The following is a 16,119-nucleotide window of genomic DNA, read 5'->3' as shown; positions in this document are numbered from 1 at the left end:
ACACAAGTAGGTGGGGACCTTGCAGAAAGATGGTAGCACGAGGAAACAGACAGAAGCAGGAGCAGGCAGGTGGGAAGAACAGGTGGGCAGGTAAAAGCAGGATGTGGGCAGGGGGCCAGAGCAGGGGACAGGAAGACGGCATGGCCAGTGGAAGTCCGCAGAGCCTGCTGTTGTCCCTATCAGGGTGAGCGGAGCTTCCTGAGACGCAGGTGGATCCCATTGCTGGACTTCAACACGATATGTGCTATTGGGTTGGGGACCCTGGAGGGATCCAGCAGCAGCTCAAAGCAGAGCAGGGTCAGGGCCACAGCCACCTTCAGCTCGTTAATGACAAATTGCTTCCCAATGCAGTTCCTGAGCCAGGAGGGAACAGTGAAGTGAGAAGGGGCCACAGGCCTGGTTCTGAGCTGGGCCTGCAGGGACCTCCTTCATGTGGCCCAGTCCTCACCCTTTTTACCTCCACCTCCACCCCAGCCCTGGTTCATGGTCTCCCTGACCTTCCTCAAAGCCACCTATGTTTCAGGGCTGGCCCTGACCCCACTCAGCAGGCCTGAAATATCTGCTTGACACGTCAGCACTCCAAGGCACAGTCTAACCACCGTAGTCATTTTTTAGAGTTGATCATCAGTTTCTTTGTTTCATTCACAAACACTTTCTGGTTCCCCAGTGTGGTGGTCACTGCTCAGGAATATGATAGCATAGATGGGCCACACCCTCAACTGCTTACTGTCACAGGAACTAAGCCCTCAGAGAAGAAGCAGAATGTCATTGGAGATCTTCCCAGGAGGAAAGACCCCATAGCCACCTTCCCTCCTCTGTCTATAGCACCATCTGGTCCCCAGTTGTCAAGGCTTCTGCCTTTCCACCCTCTTAGTCCACCCTCATCTTAATAGCTCGCATTCCAGAAATGTCCCTACTGCCATCCCATTTCTATTCCCTTGGGCTTTCTGATGGCCCTGCTTCTGTTCTCCACATTGAAACTGCAGCCCAGCGAGACTCCATGATCTTTCCTTAAATTAAATTACATTTGTCTTTATTCATGATAGAGTGCAGATACTCTGTCTCTCCACATGAAATACAGAGAGGCAAAGAGATGAGACCCTCCATAGTTAGACCCCCTGCTCATCCCATGTGGGACAGAGTACAAGTGCCCCAGCAGCCATCAAATCAGTGCATTGCCCACCTCTGACCAGCCCTGCTGCACCTTCTCACTCAGGTCATATGGAGACCACAGAGATCGTCCTCCTCCACCTCTGTCCAGCCCTCCTCAAGGCTAAGTCTAATGCACAGTGGGCTTTTGACCCTTTGCTGGGCCTCCCTTCCTACCTGGGTCACCAGCACACCATCAGTGCTGTATTCACAGACAGCCCCCAGTCCTTGTGCAGGACAGAACCAGGAGTGAGTAACACTCAGAACCTACTCAGTATGTGAGTGAGGGAGTGGACAAATGGATGTACGATTAGTGTCCACCCTGAGTACAGGCCTGTGTTTGCAAACACATTTCTATTCTGTCTCTGCAGTCTTGGAGGCAGGGGCTGTTTCCTCCATCAGAGTTCACGTATCTTAGTACAGGACTTGGCAGAGAGAACTACTTGTAAAATACTTTGGTATATGAATTCCATTAAATGAAAAATAAAAACAAATAGCTGAAAGTCACTAGGAGTGCTGAGCTCAAAATGGAGTTCCTGTGCTCTACTGCCTCCTAATGGCAGCAATGTGACCTGCAGACAGGGCCCAGGGCCAATGGCTCAGCCTGGGAGAAACCAGTCCTAGACAGCCATCTTCTGAACGATTTGCTAAAGCCTGTTCTGTGTCAGTTGATTCACCATTATCTGTTGAAGATAATTTTATAGTATTATCAAGTGGACTAGGGAGAAATGTACACATGTTGGAATGTTCACTTTATAAACTTACGTGATTGAATGTATAAAAGAACATGAAATAAAAAAATAAAAAAAAACCAAGAATGTGGATAATTATTGATCCGAGAGACATTGTACCACCTCGTTACAAATGATCATAATCTGCAGTGCACTGATGACTTCTGACTCACTTAGGGATATTCGCAGCATTATGTACCCTTGTCTGCAAAATAGTCAATTTAAGTATGTTTTATATTTTAAAGATCAAAAATCTTTCAAATGCAATTCATATATTAAATAGTGGGTTGTTCTCTCAAAGGCAGTGCATTTTCTTTATTTTTATGTTTCTGCCAATGTTGATTATGTATACTTGAAGGGTCATTTGGAGGCATGTAGATTCTATTCCACGTGTCATGTTTTGATTTCTGGAAGAGTTGCAAAAGGAATGCAAACATTTTTATGCAGTCCAAAGTCATGTTGAGATAAGATGCAAATTTAGAGATGACACAGGCGGTGTAAAAACTTAAAGGACTGCTGCACCCTTCCGATATATGACTGGATTGTCAGGACAGGCAAGGCTTCTAGGAAACAATCCCATGCCAACTAATAATTTGCTTTGGTTATTCACTGATTAGGAAATGGTACAGACAAATGGCGAGATGCATTGAGGCTGTGTGGGAAGAGAGGAATCAATGTTTTAAGATTCCTGGCCATGGCAAAGGACAAAAACCTCAATTTCAATTTATATAAGAAAGTCCAATTCATAGAGTTTTATCTCTAGAAGGAGGAAAACATAGAGTGCACTGATTGGAAATAACCACTGACAGTGAGTGCTGGTTGTCAGTGAATGAGCAAAAAGTCAAAGTCTCCATGGTGCACCCCCAAATCCCATCTGGTTGCACACAGAAAAGTCCACATGAGCCTTTGTTCCCATAACACTAATAAGGAAATTTCTGAAGATAGTATCTATTACTTTGGAGAACCACACACATTCAGGAACCCTTACAGGTGACAACCCCAGACCAAATCCTACACATACAACATCTCACCTGGACCCTGCTGAGAAGGGCAGGAAAGTGTGACTGTGTCCAGTAGAACCTGGTGCAAAGCGGGAAGGGTCGAACACCTATGGAGAGAGCAGCAGCACCAGGACAGGTAGGGGTCAACCTCTGCTCCCATTCCATGAGGTACAGGACACCTAGTAGTGGGAGTAGGTGGAGTAACTGGTCCCGAGAGATCTTCCCACACTCTCCTCCCAGGACCCTCATACCTCTGGATTTGGCCACACCTCTGGGTTGTGGTGAAGGGCAGAGAAGGACAGTGAGACTGTGATACCTGTGGGACAGGCAGGGCACAGAGAGAATGATCAGATCCAGGGGGTGGGCCCAGATCTCTCAGCTAGCATGGACTGTACAATAACTTGGGTGCCAGAAAACATTTCTTTTAACAATATGATTTTTTTTAAACAATATTATCTTTTTCTGAGAGTGGTGGGATGGTGTCAGGAAGCCCTGAGCACAAGAATGACAGATTGCCACAGCCTCAGGATGAGAGTAAGAAAGCACTAGACACTTCCTGCTTGTAACAACTCCAGTGACAACTTAGGTTTGTACATTACTTCCCAAGAGCTGCTGGAGAAACACATGAGTACATTCAGTCCTCAGGCAATTCCCCAAGGTAGGCACTTTTATATCTTAATTTTTTTTAATGAAATACTTGAGGCTCAGAGAGGTGAAGTGACTTCCTCATAATCATACAACTGAGATGTGACTCTGCTGGGATGAGACCCAGTGATGAGAGAGCCAGTGGATGGCCTCCAACTATGATGGGGGCCACAAATCATATCATCAACTGCTCTCTGTCATCACCCTGAGGGCTCCTCAAGACTGTAGCAGTGCATTGCTGATCATCCTCATTTACCTTCACCTCCTATCCCTGTCAGAATCTCTCCAGTCCATGTCTCAGGGAATAAGCATTTTAAAGCAAACATCCTAAGGCCACATCCGGAACTATGGATGTCACTATCCATGTGGAGAGGATTGCGAGGACTTGGGCATCATCATATCAATTGTTAGGTACATCAATTTACACTTATCACAGCTGAGGTATCTGCACATTATACCAAATTTGGAAGATGTGAAAAAGTGTAAAAATTGGCCTGGTGGATAAGGCAGCTAGATCCCACAAGGTCGACTATGCGGTCTCTGATCTGATGGCTTGAAAAATATGGTGGTCCTGTGTGCGTTTGTGCTCAAAGAATTGAAAGGAGAAAGATATGCACGAGAAGAGGTTGAGGTGTGATCATGCCCCATGGGGATGTTTTCTTGCTTCCCCCCTCTATCTCTCTGTCTCTCTGGTGAGCGCATGTGCACAGAGTGTTCTCTGACTACTATAGACGTTGACTCAGAAATAGAAGCCTGGATGTTAGAATAAAAAAAATTAGTGCAAAATGAAGATAAAAATAAAAGTAATACAATAGATTCTAAAGGGGGTGGAGTATTAACTCTGGAGAATGGTAGAAGTATAGGGTATTTTTCCTGTGAAATTACCTATTGGAATGGATCTTGGAGATCATTTAGGGCAATATCCAATACAGAAAATCCTGATGCATTGAAAGGGGAAGTAATACTTACTGAACTTTTGCTGCGGTCCAGCCCTGTGCTGGGGACTTTATACACCTCATCCTAACCACAAAGTACATACTGGTGTTACTGATGAGAAAAGGCAGGGTCAGAGAGGTTCTGAATGGCTGAAGCACAGCTTGATTTCTTGCCCTCCATGTGTCCCTGTGAAGTGTGTGAGTTAGTGAATGTCAGGGAGCTCATACCTTTGGGTTAGGAGTGCCCATCAGGGAAGGTGACTGGTTTGCTGAGGTCTCTGCCAACAACAGGTACTGGAGGGTAGAGTCTCAGGGCCTCCTTGATGCACATGGTGGTGTAGGGCATCTGGTCCAGGTGGTCCCTGAAAGGAGCCCATTGTGAGATGTGCTGTGCCCAGGTAGGCTGGAGGCTTACCCATAACATCGTTGGCAGGGCTCCCCCACAACTCGAGCACTCACTCACCAGGAAATAGAGGTGCCATCCCCCAGGAGGATCTGAATCTCCTCCCGGCAGTAGAACCTGGTGCAAAGCGGGAAGGGTCGAACACCTATGGAGAGAGCAGCAGCACCAGGACAGGTAGGCGTCAACCTCTGCTCCCATTCCATGAGGTACAGGACACCTAGTAGTGGGAGTAGGTGGAGTAACTGGTCCCGAGAGATCTTCCCACACTCTCCTCCCAGGACCCTCATACCTCTGGATTTGGCCACACCTCTGGGTTGTGGTGAAGGGCAGAGAAGGACAGTGAGACTGTGATACCTGTGGGACAGGCAGGGCACAGAGAGAATGATCAGATCCAGGGGGTGGGCCCAGATCTCTCAGCTAGCATGGACTGTACAATAACTTGGGTGCCAGAAAACATTTCTTTTAACAATATGATTTTTTTTAAACAATATTATCTTTTTCTGAGAGTGGTGGGATGGTGTCAGGAAGCCCTGAGCACAAGAATGACAGATTGCCACAGCCTCAGGATGAGAGTAAGAAAGCACTAGACACTTCCTGCTTGTAACAACTCCAGTGACAACTTAGGTTTGTACATTACTTCCCAAGAGCTGCTGGAGAAACACATGAGTACATTCAGTCCTCAGGCAATTCCCCAAGGTAGGCACTTTTATATCTTAATTTTTTTTAATGAAATACTTGAGGCTCAGAGAGGTGAAGTGACTTCCTCATAATCATACAACTGAGATGTGACTCTGCTGGGATGAGACCCAGTGATGAGAGAGCCAGTGGATGGCCTCCAACTATGATGGGGGCCACAAATCATATCATCAACTGCTCTCTGTCATCACCCTGAGGGCTCCTCAAGACTGTAGCAGTGCATTGCTGATCATCCTCATTTACCTTCACCTCCTATCCCTGTCAGAATCTCTCCAGTCCATGTCTCAGGGAATAAGCATTTTAAAGCAAACATCCTAAGGCCACATCCGGAACTATGGATGTCACTATCCATGTGGAGAGGATTGCGAGGACTTGGGCATCATCATATCAATTGTTAGGTACATCAATTTACACTTATCACAGCTGAGGTATCTGCACATTATACCAAATTTGGAAGATGTGAAAAAGTGTAAAAATTGGCCTGGTGGATAAGGCAGCTAGATCCCACAAGGTCGACTATGCGGTCTCTGATCTGATGGCTTGAAAAATATGGTGGTCCTGTGTGCGTTTGTGCTCAAAGAATTGAAAGGAGAAAGATATGCACGAGAAGAGGTTGAGGTGTGATCATACCCCATGGGGATGTTTTCTTGCTTCCCCCCTCTATCTCTCTGTCTCTCTGGTGAGCGCATGTGCACAGAGTGTTCTCTGACTACTATAGACGTTGACTCAGAAATAGAAGCCTGGATGTTAGAATAAAAAAAATTAGTGCAAAATGAAGATAAAAATAAAAGTAATACAATAGATTCTAAAGGGGGTGGAGTATTAACTCTGGAGAATGGTAGAAGTATAGGGTATTTTTCCTGTGAAATTACCTATTGGAATGGATCTTGGAGATCATTTAGGGCAATATCCAATACAGAAAATCCTGATGCATTGAAAGGGGAAGTAATACTTACTGAACTTTTGCTGCGGTCCAGCCCTGTGCTGGGGACTTTATACACCTCATCCTAACCACAAAGTACATACTGGTGTTACTGATGAGAAAAGGCAGGGTCAGAGAGGTTCTGAATGGCTGAAGCACAGCTTGATTTCTTGCCCTCCATGTGTCCCTGTGAAGTGTGTGAGTTAGTGAATGTCAGGGAGCTCATACCTTTGGGTTAGGAGTGCCCATCAGGGAAGGTGACTGGTTTGCTGAGGTCTCTGCCAACAACAGGTACTGGAGGGTAGAGTCTCAGGGCCTCCTTGATGCACATGGTGGTGTAGGGCATCTGGTCCAGGTGGTCCCTGAAAGGAGCCCATTGTGAGATGTGCTGTGCCCAGGTAGGCTGGAGGCTTACCCATAACATCGTTGGCAGGGCTCCCCCACAACTCGAGCACTCACTCACCAGGAAATAGAGGTGCCATCCCCCAGGAGGATCTGAATCTCCTCCCGGCACCTCTGCTGATGCTCTGGGTGTGTGGCCAGAGCATAGAGGACCCAGGAAATGCCACTGGCTGTGGTGTCATGGCCCTCGAACATGAACGTGTCCACTTCAGCACGGAGGTCCTGGTCAGACAAGCTGCTCCCACTCTCTGCCTGTGAAAGCCACAGGGAGAATTCAGAGCCCTCCCTCACTCTTATTTCTGGGCACAGCCTCAGGCCTGTCTACACACTCACTTGGGCCAGAAGGAGGATGTCCAGGAAGTCCAAGTGCCTCCTCCCCCTGACCTTGTCCAGCTCTCCAGCCTCCTGCAGTTGAGCCTTCCTCAGCTGGATCACTCTGTCTGTGGCAGAGCAGTGGTTCTCAGGTAGACCTGAGTGTAACAGCACCCTGCAGTGGCCCCATCTGTCCTACCTGCCCCAATCTGGGTGCCAGATAGAGCTCAGGATGAGTGTGAGAATGGGTGCATGGATCATGGTGGGGGCTCTGTCACCATGCAGCAGCTGTGCATCAACTCAGGAGCACAGTCCATGGAGCCTCTGCCTGAAAGCTGGTGAGGTGAGGTCACAGTCAATAAGACCAGGGAGTTGATGCATGTAGCAATTGCACTCTACCTGATGCAACAACATTTGAGATCCCCCTCCTCTGCATCAAAGAAATCCCTTAGCCTGAACTTGGTTAGGACCTTCAGGTATTCCACGGGACCTGGCTCTGTCTGAAGGTTCAGGCTAGCTCATTGGGGCTATACTCGGTAAGAAAGGGGACAGGAGTCAGAGATAGGACCTGTGTGCTCATGGACAATCTGGCAGTTTTGGATAGCACGGCGGCCAGCAGGGCTCAGTCTGTAGATTGTGTCATTCCGGTAAAAGACATTCCTCGCACGAGAAAATAATTGGTTTCCCATATCTCCGATTGCCTCAATGTAGGACTGGGAATGCCTGTGAGGAGAAGATATAGAAGGGAACAGTATGGAGGGGGGGAGCCTCTGACTAATAGGTAGAGTGTGACTCTGGGTGGAAATTCACTCAAAGAGTGGGGACAGGTCACACAGAGGCAGCTGTCACTTCTCTCCTACATTCCTTGTGACTCCCCATCCTTTATGTGATAGCAGGAGTAGCCCAACTATTCTCATGTAGGGGTCAGGGATCCATGAATGCAGCTGGGTCTGCTCTGGTCTTGAATCAGAACTTGCTCAGGGTGAGGTAGAATATTGGTTCATGCAGAGTTAAGCATGTGAGCTACCCCACCTGCCTCTCAGGTTCACAGCAGATTATGAGAATAAGGACCCATAACTAAAAGGTGATCACTGACCTGCCCAGCTGGCCTCTGCCCTGATAACTGAAGGCACACTTCATCATGGTGTCCAAGGTCATCGTGGACATGTGTCCTGAGATCTCCAGAGCAGTGTCCTGGTCAGTGAGGTTCTCCCAGTTGTCCTCATGGGACAAAGGAACAATTATTTTCTCAATGTTCACAAGTGTTCTGTGCTAACAAGGCTGGAATTTCCCCCGCCTGTATATATTCTGATGTAGTTTCCTCAATTTATAAAGCAAACCAAGGCTCTAAAGTAAATGTTCATATGCTGGTGCTTATTTTCGTACAAAAAATTTTTTTTATGAAATCAAACCTGTTTTATGATAATATTTTGAGTTTGCTTTCAATTCTCGGAACAAGTTATGATGATCAATACCTTTTGGTAGACCAGAAAACACTCCTTTTTTAGGATACAAAGAGAAGAGCCATTGTCTGAAATACTGATTTGTAGGTTACACATGAGGGACAGGTGAACTTTAAGGAGCAAATACATCTGGGAAACAGAAGTTTATAGGATCATTCGCTAGTGAGAGGGCCACGAGAGGAGGCAAATCAGGGACATTAATTCTCTGATATTTATGAAACTCATGGAGCTAGTTGAGTGAGTGATCTGAATCCCTCCAGACAGCAATTGTGTGGCAGGACCTGCACTGATCATGCAGACCTGGTGCCCATTTCACTCCATGGAGTGCCTCAAATCCATGCAGATTCCGGCTGAGTTACACCCTGGGATCCCCCTCACCAGTGAACCTGCCACTTCCCAGGGCATGCAGGAGAAGCTTATTCCCTATAATGGACTCTCCTGAATAGCAGAACCATTGGCGCTTCTGTGAGAAAGCTTCCTGGGATAGGGTCTCATTGAACCATTAGCAACGCTATAGCACATGTGAGGGATGACACTTGTGAAAAGGAGCTTGGATGCTCTTCATATTCTATGTCTGGAAAACCAGAATATGTGACCACATTTGCTAAAGTGTATATGTGTGTAGACTTGAGTGTAACTGTCAGAAATGTCTGTATGTGTCTAGACATGTATGTTTGTGCCAGTGGTGTGTCTGTATCTGCATCTCCAAGTGCAGTGAGCACACAGGGTTGGGGTACGTGGGTGATAGCAGGTGGATGTGTCTGTTAACAAAGTAGATGACGGAGAAGAGTGTCTGAGCCCTTGACAACAGAGATCTGGTTGTCAGAAGTATGCTGTGCATATCTGGGTCTAGGAGTGTAAGTCCATGCAGTATCTGATGGCTGTTCTAGGGACACAGGTGTTTTGGTGGAATCAGAGAGTGTGTGCTATGTGTGGATCTGTGGAGCTGAGAAGGACATAGACTTACCAGCATCATTTGGACAGAGTCTGCCATGAGTCTCACGTAGGGCTTGAGGATGTCATAATGGAAGGCTGGGGTCAGCATCCGGCGGCGTTGGGACTACTTCTGCCCTTCCAATAGGAGAAAACCACACCCTGGACCAGAGATTATTGTGTGTGTGTGTGTGTGTGTGTGTGTGTGTGTTTGTGTGGTGTGTCAGAGAGATGGGATCAGAGGGATGATGGGACAATATGGGAGAAAGTGGAAGATGGGTGATTCTCAGTGGTGCAAACTCAGCTGAATGCCAAGTTTTCACCTCTCCTTATCTTGGAGAAAGTTAAGGAAGTCACAACACATTATAGGAATTTCCCAATTGGGTTAGCACATCTAAGTAATTATGATAGCTGTGAGAAAAGGATTGAAAAGAGTAAGGGTACAGGTCATGGAGAGACTTCAGTAACTGTCTGTTGGAGCCATTTGGAGAGAACTGAGAAGAGATGTGGAAAGGAGCTGAGCTCAGGGAGCTCACTCCACCTGTAGGGAGGGATGTGGTTTGTTTAGAAGAGAAATGAGGCAGGATTTAGGGATGGGATCATGACAGTGGTGACCCATCATCTTTTGTTCTTTGGGAGCCAACTTTTGGGAAACCCAGTTGGCAAGCAGACCGCTGTCCTGGTTAAGTATACGTACCAATCCATGGGGTCAGGAATCTGTGGGTAAAATGAACCTTTAGATCTGGAAGATAAGAATGCACATTAGTGAGTAACTGGGCAATCAAATAAGACAGCCTCTGAGCTGTGGTTCAGACCATTTACTACTGTCAGCTCTTGAGGTCTGTTAGTTGGCAGTTTGTCCCAAGTCAACTCTCACTTGCATCCCATTCCACTCTCTTCCCCATCCTGAAGTTCAGTGAACACTCAGGAAGGCAAACTCAGTGTATCAGAGAGAACACCCATAGAACTGAGATGGGTGTTGGTGAGTAACAGAGGCTATATCCTCCACACCACTGAAGGGGACAGAGCCTTTGTATATTCTATAGATGGCTGTGGTATTGTCACACCATGATCTAGGGCAGGCAATTAGAAATTCCAAATTAGAGTCAGTGTGGATATGGAATTTGTCTTCCACCTTTTAGGAAATTTAATTAAGAGATAACCTTAATTTGTTTTATAAAGTACAAAGCAAAATGAACAAAATAGAAAATAGTTTTTGACTGCATACCTACCTTCTTAAACATTGAGTACTTAGAGAATATAGTTGGCCTTAAGTTGGGTTTGTGCTTAATGGATGGTTGGTAGAGGGGTAAATATTGATGCTTGACTTGCCACTTTCTCCTTCAATTCCATGACCCAGGGCTTGTTCTCAAGAGGGAAGAGGTGCTCCAGCTGGGATACAGGTCTCACTCTCACCTGATCTCCCCAGAATCACCTTCATGTAGTCCGGGTCATAGACTTGGAGAAAGACCTTGCTCCCCCATGGCCAACGAGGACAGGCACTTGGGAATTTCTCTACACATTTCAGAGAATGTTGCAGCTCCTGGTCCTTTCGGAACTGTCAGAGAAGGAATGACAATCTAGAAATACTTCCTTTTTAAAAAGTTTAAAAAATTAATTTTTTCTGTAAAAGAGAGAGAGTGTACAAGACAATATCCCCAATGGGCCTTGGACATTGTGATCCACTCCCAGTTCAGCCAGCCCTGGTCTTGGGCATGTATATTCCTGGCAGAGTCAGAAAGTTCTCTGGATAGGAAGCAGCAACCTCGCCATGTGGCATTGCCTCTTAGAGGCTATTTTCCCCTCTGTGCCTCTGTCTGGCTCCCAATAGATACTTTATTTATTTGTTCAGCACTTTCAGACAGAGTTTAAGGGTAGAAAGCCACAGGAAGGGTCATTCTGATCTATTAGCAGAGATTAGGTGTTCTGAACTGTTTGTGATGGCCTGTTCTGAGATCCAGTCTCTTGCTGTCTCCCCAAGACTTTGACTAAGATCAGATTGTTTCTATCTGATAACCATTGCTTGACCCCAGTTGGAAGTGCCTTTAGAAACTTAATATGATACATTCTGTGTAAATGTTCAGGAATTGACTCCATGGTGCGCACAAATTTTCACACACTTACATTAAGGATATGGAACAGTTGTGTTCCCCCTAAAATTACATGTTGATTTTCTAAACTTTAATCCTTAAAATATGATCTTATTTGGAAATTGGTTCTTTCCAGAGGTAATAGAGTTGAAGTGAGGTTGTTGCGGCAGGCCTTAGTCCAACAGGATTGGTGTCTTTGCAAAAACAGGAATAATTGAACAAAGTGACATACTCAGAAATGACCCTGTGAAGAGACATAGGAAGAAGAAAGTCATTTATAAGCCAAGAGAGAGGCCTGGAAAAGATGCTTTTCTATGTACCCACAGAAGGAACCAACCTTGCCGACACCTGGACTAGAGACTTCCAGTCTCCAGATCTGTGAGATAACACATTTCTGTAGTTTCAGCCACATAATGTGGTTCTTGTCATGACAACCCCAGTAAAACAATGCAGTTATGTAATGCTGAAAACAAACTTATGGTTAGGGAGAGATTTTTTTCTTTATCCTGTTGCAAAGAACGAGGAAATTAACATTAAATGGTAAGGCTAGTGAGCTGCACAAAAACCCAACCCTGCTGACCCCACCATGTCTTTTCCCTGCATTCCATAACTTCTCGATTTGCCTCCATTGTCATGTTTCAACTCAATGTGTTCTAATTACTAGACACCATTTACTAAGAGTCAGCTTTAGTGTATGTCATTTTTGTGTTCTTTACACCCAGAATGGAGCATAGCTCATGGGAATCACACTGTATCTTTAAGGAATGAATAACTAAATGAAGGAATGGATTGCTCCACAAAGGAGGAAGAACAAGGGGACACATGGAGCAGTTTGGGTTATTTCAAAACCAAGATTCTGGGTTCTGCATTTCACAGTCCCTGTCAGATTTCACTCTGTACGGTGAGGAATATTTGTTACACCTACAAAGTGCTTATTCTTCATAGGCATCAACACTGCTATATCCTAAGTTTATTCACTAATCTTCCATGAGCAAGAAAATAGAAAAGGGAGGAAGGATGAGAGAGAGGAATCCACAACAGGGATTTACACTGCAGTTCAGCCCAGCCCTGAATCAACTCCAGACTGTTGGCTAGTACAGGTTTGGCAGCCTCCAGATTTGAACCCCATAACTTCCCATGTGGGATTGTCTTACTGAGTGTTGTATTTCACTGCTGTACTACCCTCTGGACCTGGCATGAACATTATTTTTAATTCATACAAATGACAGTGAGTGCAACTATGCTCTTTGCTCTGTGCTGGGACTATTCTAAGCTTATCATATCCCACTGTGTATTGTGATTGTTATTATCAGTTCCTTTGACAAATGAGGATACAGAGGCATGTGGTGGGTATTTAACGTATGTGGCAGAGCTGAGCTATGCATCTAGGGAACATGGCAAAAGAGAACATACTCTTCATTGCCCAAAGTGGCAGTTGTCATAACCTGAAAGATGAGCTTTGCCGAATACAGGTGACATTCTCATTCTTGACTTAATTAAACCCAGAAGTAGTCAATAAATTAAAACATTGGGCAGTGTTATAAAAGCTAGCAACATTTGGCTATAGTCCCTATTGGACACGCAAAAGTTGAGATGTATCAGCACTGACAATCAAATTATTTATATACTGCAAATTATCTACTTAGTGAATCTACTCCATGTCATCTAAAAGCCATCTATGTAATGGGAAAATCCCTGAGGGATCTTTTAGTGGTTTCTTATGTAAAATGCAGAAACATAAAGGTGACCACTGTATCAAACAAAAACATCACAATAATTAATCTAAAAGTCATTAACACCACAATTTGCATGAAGAAACTGGGCTGGCATTATCTCCCTGTGGCTGTTTCTAAGGCTCCCTACTTCAGCTACACTTGGCTGGAATGGATTGGCCTCCTTCCTTGAGATAATAGAGATCAGTCATCTGCAACTCCCCCTCTGCAATTTCTGTTGAAACCACAAACCTTGGTGGTCCACAGCCCCAGAACTGTGCTGTCCACAAATCCAGTGCCAGAAGTGCAGGAGGGAGGCTCTGTGTATTCCCCAGTCCTTGACCTGCTGCTTTTCTCCTTTCTCTTCCCACACAACTGAACCAAAAGTCCCTCTGTGCCCGGCTCTGTGCTGGAAATGGAACAAGGAGGGGATATACTCTTGGCTCCCATGGGCTCTGAGTCTAGGGTATGCAAGAGGAGGACTAGCATTAAATGGACTCTGTTTAATGGGATAACTTGACTTTGGCACATTGAGGACATTGACAGACTAACCCCCTCAGGTGCCCACGAATGTCAGGTTTCAGCACTGAACTCACTCCTTCTGGGAATTCTGTCATCTCATGGAAACTGAGCCATTTGGTCTCCTACACCTGACATCACCCATCCACCAGGGCAGAATAACTTCCTTTCTGTGGTTTTATAGCTTCTTACATTCCAGTCTGTGGTCTCTGGCCCCTGTGAGAATCACATGGCATGGATGGATAGATGTCTGTGTTTTCAGACAAGATATGGCCATACAGAGGAGCAGAGGAACATGTAGAAATTTCAATCTTTGAGAATAGCTGAGGCTGCTGGGAGTTTTCAGCCTAGACACAAAGGAACCCAGGAAGAACCAAGCACTGCCCTCCTAGGGTAGGGCTGCCAACATAGCGTCAACTCAGCTTGAGAAGGAGTAACTACAGGACAAGTCTCTGGTAATGCAGTGGTCTCCCTGTCGGAGGGATGAGCCCAGACCTGGGAGGTAACTGGGTTTGCCTCAGGGACCACTTGCTTGTCACATAGTAGGGTTTGTCCTGTGGACTTGCAAAGCAGCCTCTGAAAGACCTGGATCCCTGGATCCTCCTACCTCCTACCTACCTCATGGTTGTGCCCGAAGAGCCAGTGAGAAGGAGGGGACGGGAACTGCCGGAGGGCTCTGAGCAGCCACTGTCTATGCAGGTAGAACTGGGCTGCCTTGAGCAGCAGCAGAAGCAGGCCCAGCAGGGAGACCCCTTGGAGGAACCTGAACAGGCCTCCTGGGAAGCTGCTGAGGCTCAGCAGAGAGACGCTCATGGTGCAGTGAAGGGCTGAGGACCACTGACTGCCCCTGGCTGTCACTGACCGCCTCTGATACCTGCCCAGTGCTGGGGGTTTGCCCCACCCACTTAAGGGGAGGGGAGGGAGAGCAAATTTGGAGCTCAGTGTTCAGGGGTGATTGACTCAAGGTCCTCCTTGGGAAACTGGAGAGGAAATCATTATCAGTGGACAGTGGTGATGGCTTGTACAGGCCCACATTCTGCTCTCCGTATTAATCACAGGTATTTCATGAACACCTACTATGTGCCAGGCAGTGTTCAAGGTGGCTGCACACAGTTGCTGGGAGAGCAGACGTGATCCCCAACAACAAGGAATTCACAGCTTGGTTGACCAAATGTTCAGTAGGTCTGGCTCATTCCATTTTTACCCGAGAAACTGAACACTGAGAGATAAAGTGATGTGCTCAGAGGCAGTCAGCCATTGAGTGGTTGAGGAGGAATAGGACCCTTCTCCATGGGATTACAAATCTGCCTTCATAGCCGCCTCTGAAATGTTCTGGGCTGGTCTCATCCTCTGCTCTGTTACAGCCCAGTGCCTGTGCTGATGGATGGCGCTCAGGACTTGGTCACAGAAGTCTCAGGCCTCAGGATAATAGCACAGAGAGCCAGTAGCTCATGCCCTCTGAGCATCAGCCTCATCTTCTATTATGTGGAGTACTAATTCCTCTCACTCATTCACTCATTCAGGGAATGTTTTTTGAACTCACAGTGTAGTGGGTAAAAGCAGAAAGTAAGTTACTAAATTAAATATAATATAAATATAATGAGGTTTACCTGAAAAAAAAATGAAATGCCCACTTTGGAAAGAAAAAAGCTAAAAAGAAAGAAACTGACCAAACATGAGAAAGAAGAAGAAGAACTATTGGGTCTTACAAGAGTCTACCAGGTAGAGCGTGGGAGGTAGTGGAAGGGACACCAGCAAAGTCTTGAGATCACACGTGAAGGAACAAGGGAAAGGTCCATGTTCATTGTCAAGTCCCTGCCCTCATTTTTATGACTATCTCCCATAAGATCAAATCCAAGGCCCAGAATTAAGAAAGTAAGAGATGTTTCAGAAAGAGTCTCTCAACAGCCGGCCCATCCAGAGTAGGAATATCCTCCAGTCCTGCTCCCTCGCCCACCTAATGTCTCACTCCCAACGCCCTCCTCTGCCTGACCTGCTGACCAGTCAGTCATTACATAACCCATAGGTCCAGAGTCCCATTCTTTCTCACTAAATCTTGGATCCTGTTCAAGTTACAGATGGGGATTGGGGGAGTGGGGTGCAGGGGTGACATGCAACCACTCTTGTGCCCAATTCCACTCAACTTTGCTCTACTTTGTGGTTAATCTTCACCCTACATCTACCATTATGTTCTCTTGGCCTCTGA

At 46.1% G+C, this 16,119-nt stretch overlaps 1 protein-coding gene and 1 pseudogene across 1 annotated transcript in view; both read right to left on the bottom strand.

The window, feature by feature from the left end:
• Window positions 1-16,119, bottom strand: part of LOC102474347 (cytochrome P450 4A6) — an 86,477-nt gene that overhangs the window by 39,184 nt on the left and 31,174 nt on the right. The window lies entirely within an intron of this gene.
• Window positions 80-14,726, bottom strand: LOC102476176 (cytochrome P450 4A6-like; annotated as a pseudogene).

This window comes from Tupaia chinensis, unplaced genomic scaffold (genome assembly GCF_000334495.1).
Source record: "Tupaia chinensis unplaced genomic scaffold, TupChi_1.0 Scaffold142914_1, whole genome shotgun sequence".
In the NCBI taxonomy this organism is placed as follows: Eukaryota; Metazoa; Chordata; class Mammalia; order Scandentia; family Tupaiidae; genus Tupaia; species Tupaia belangeri.
Note: the sequence above shows the minus strand (reverse complement) of the source record. Positions and strands in the feature narration are given on the sequence as shown.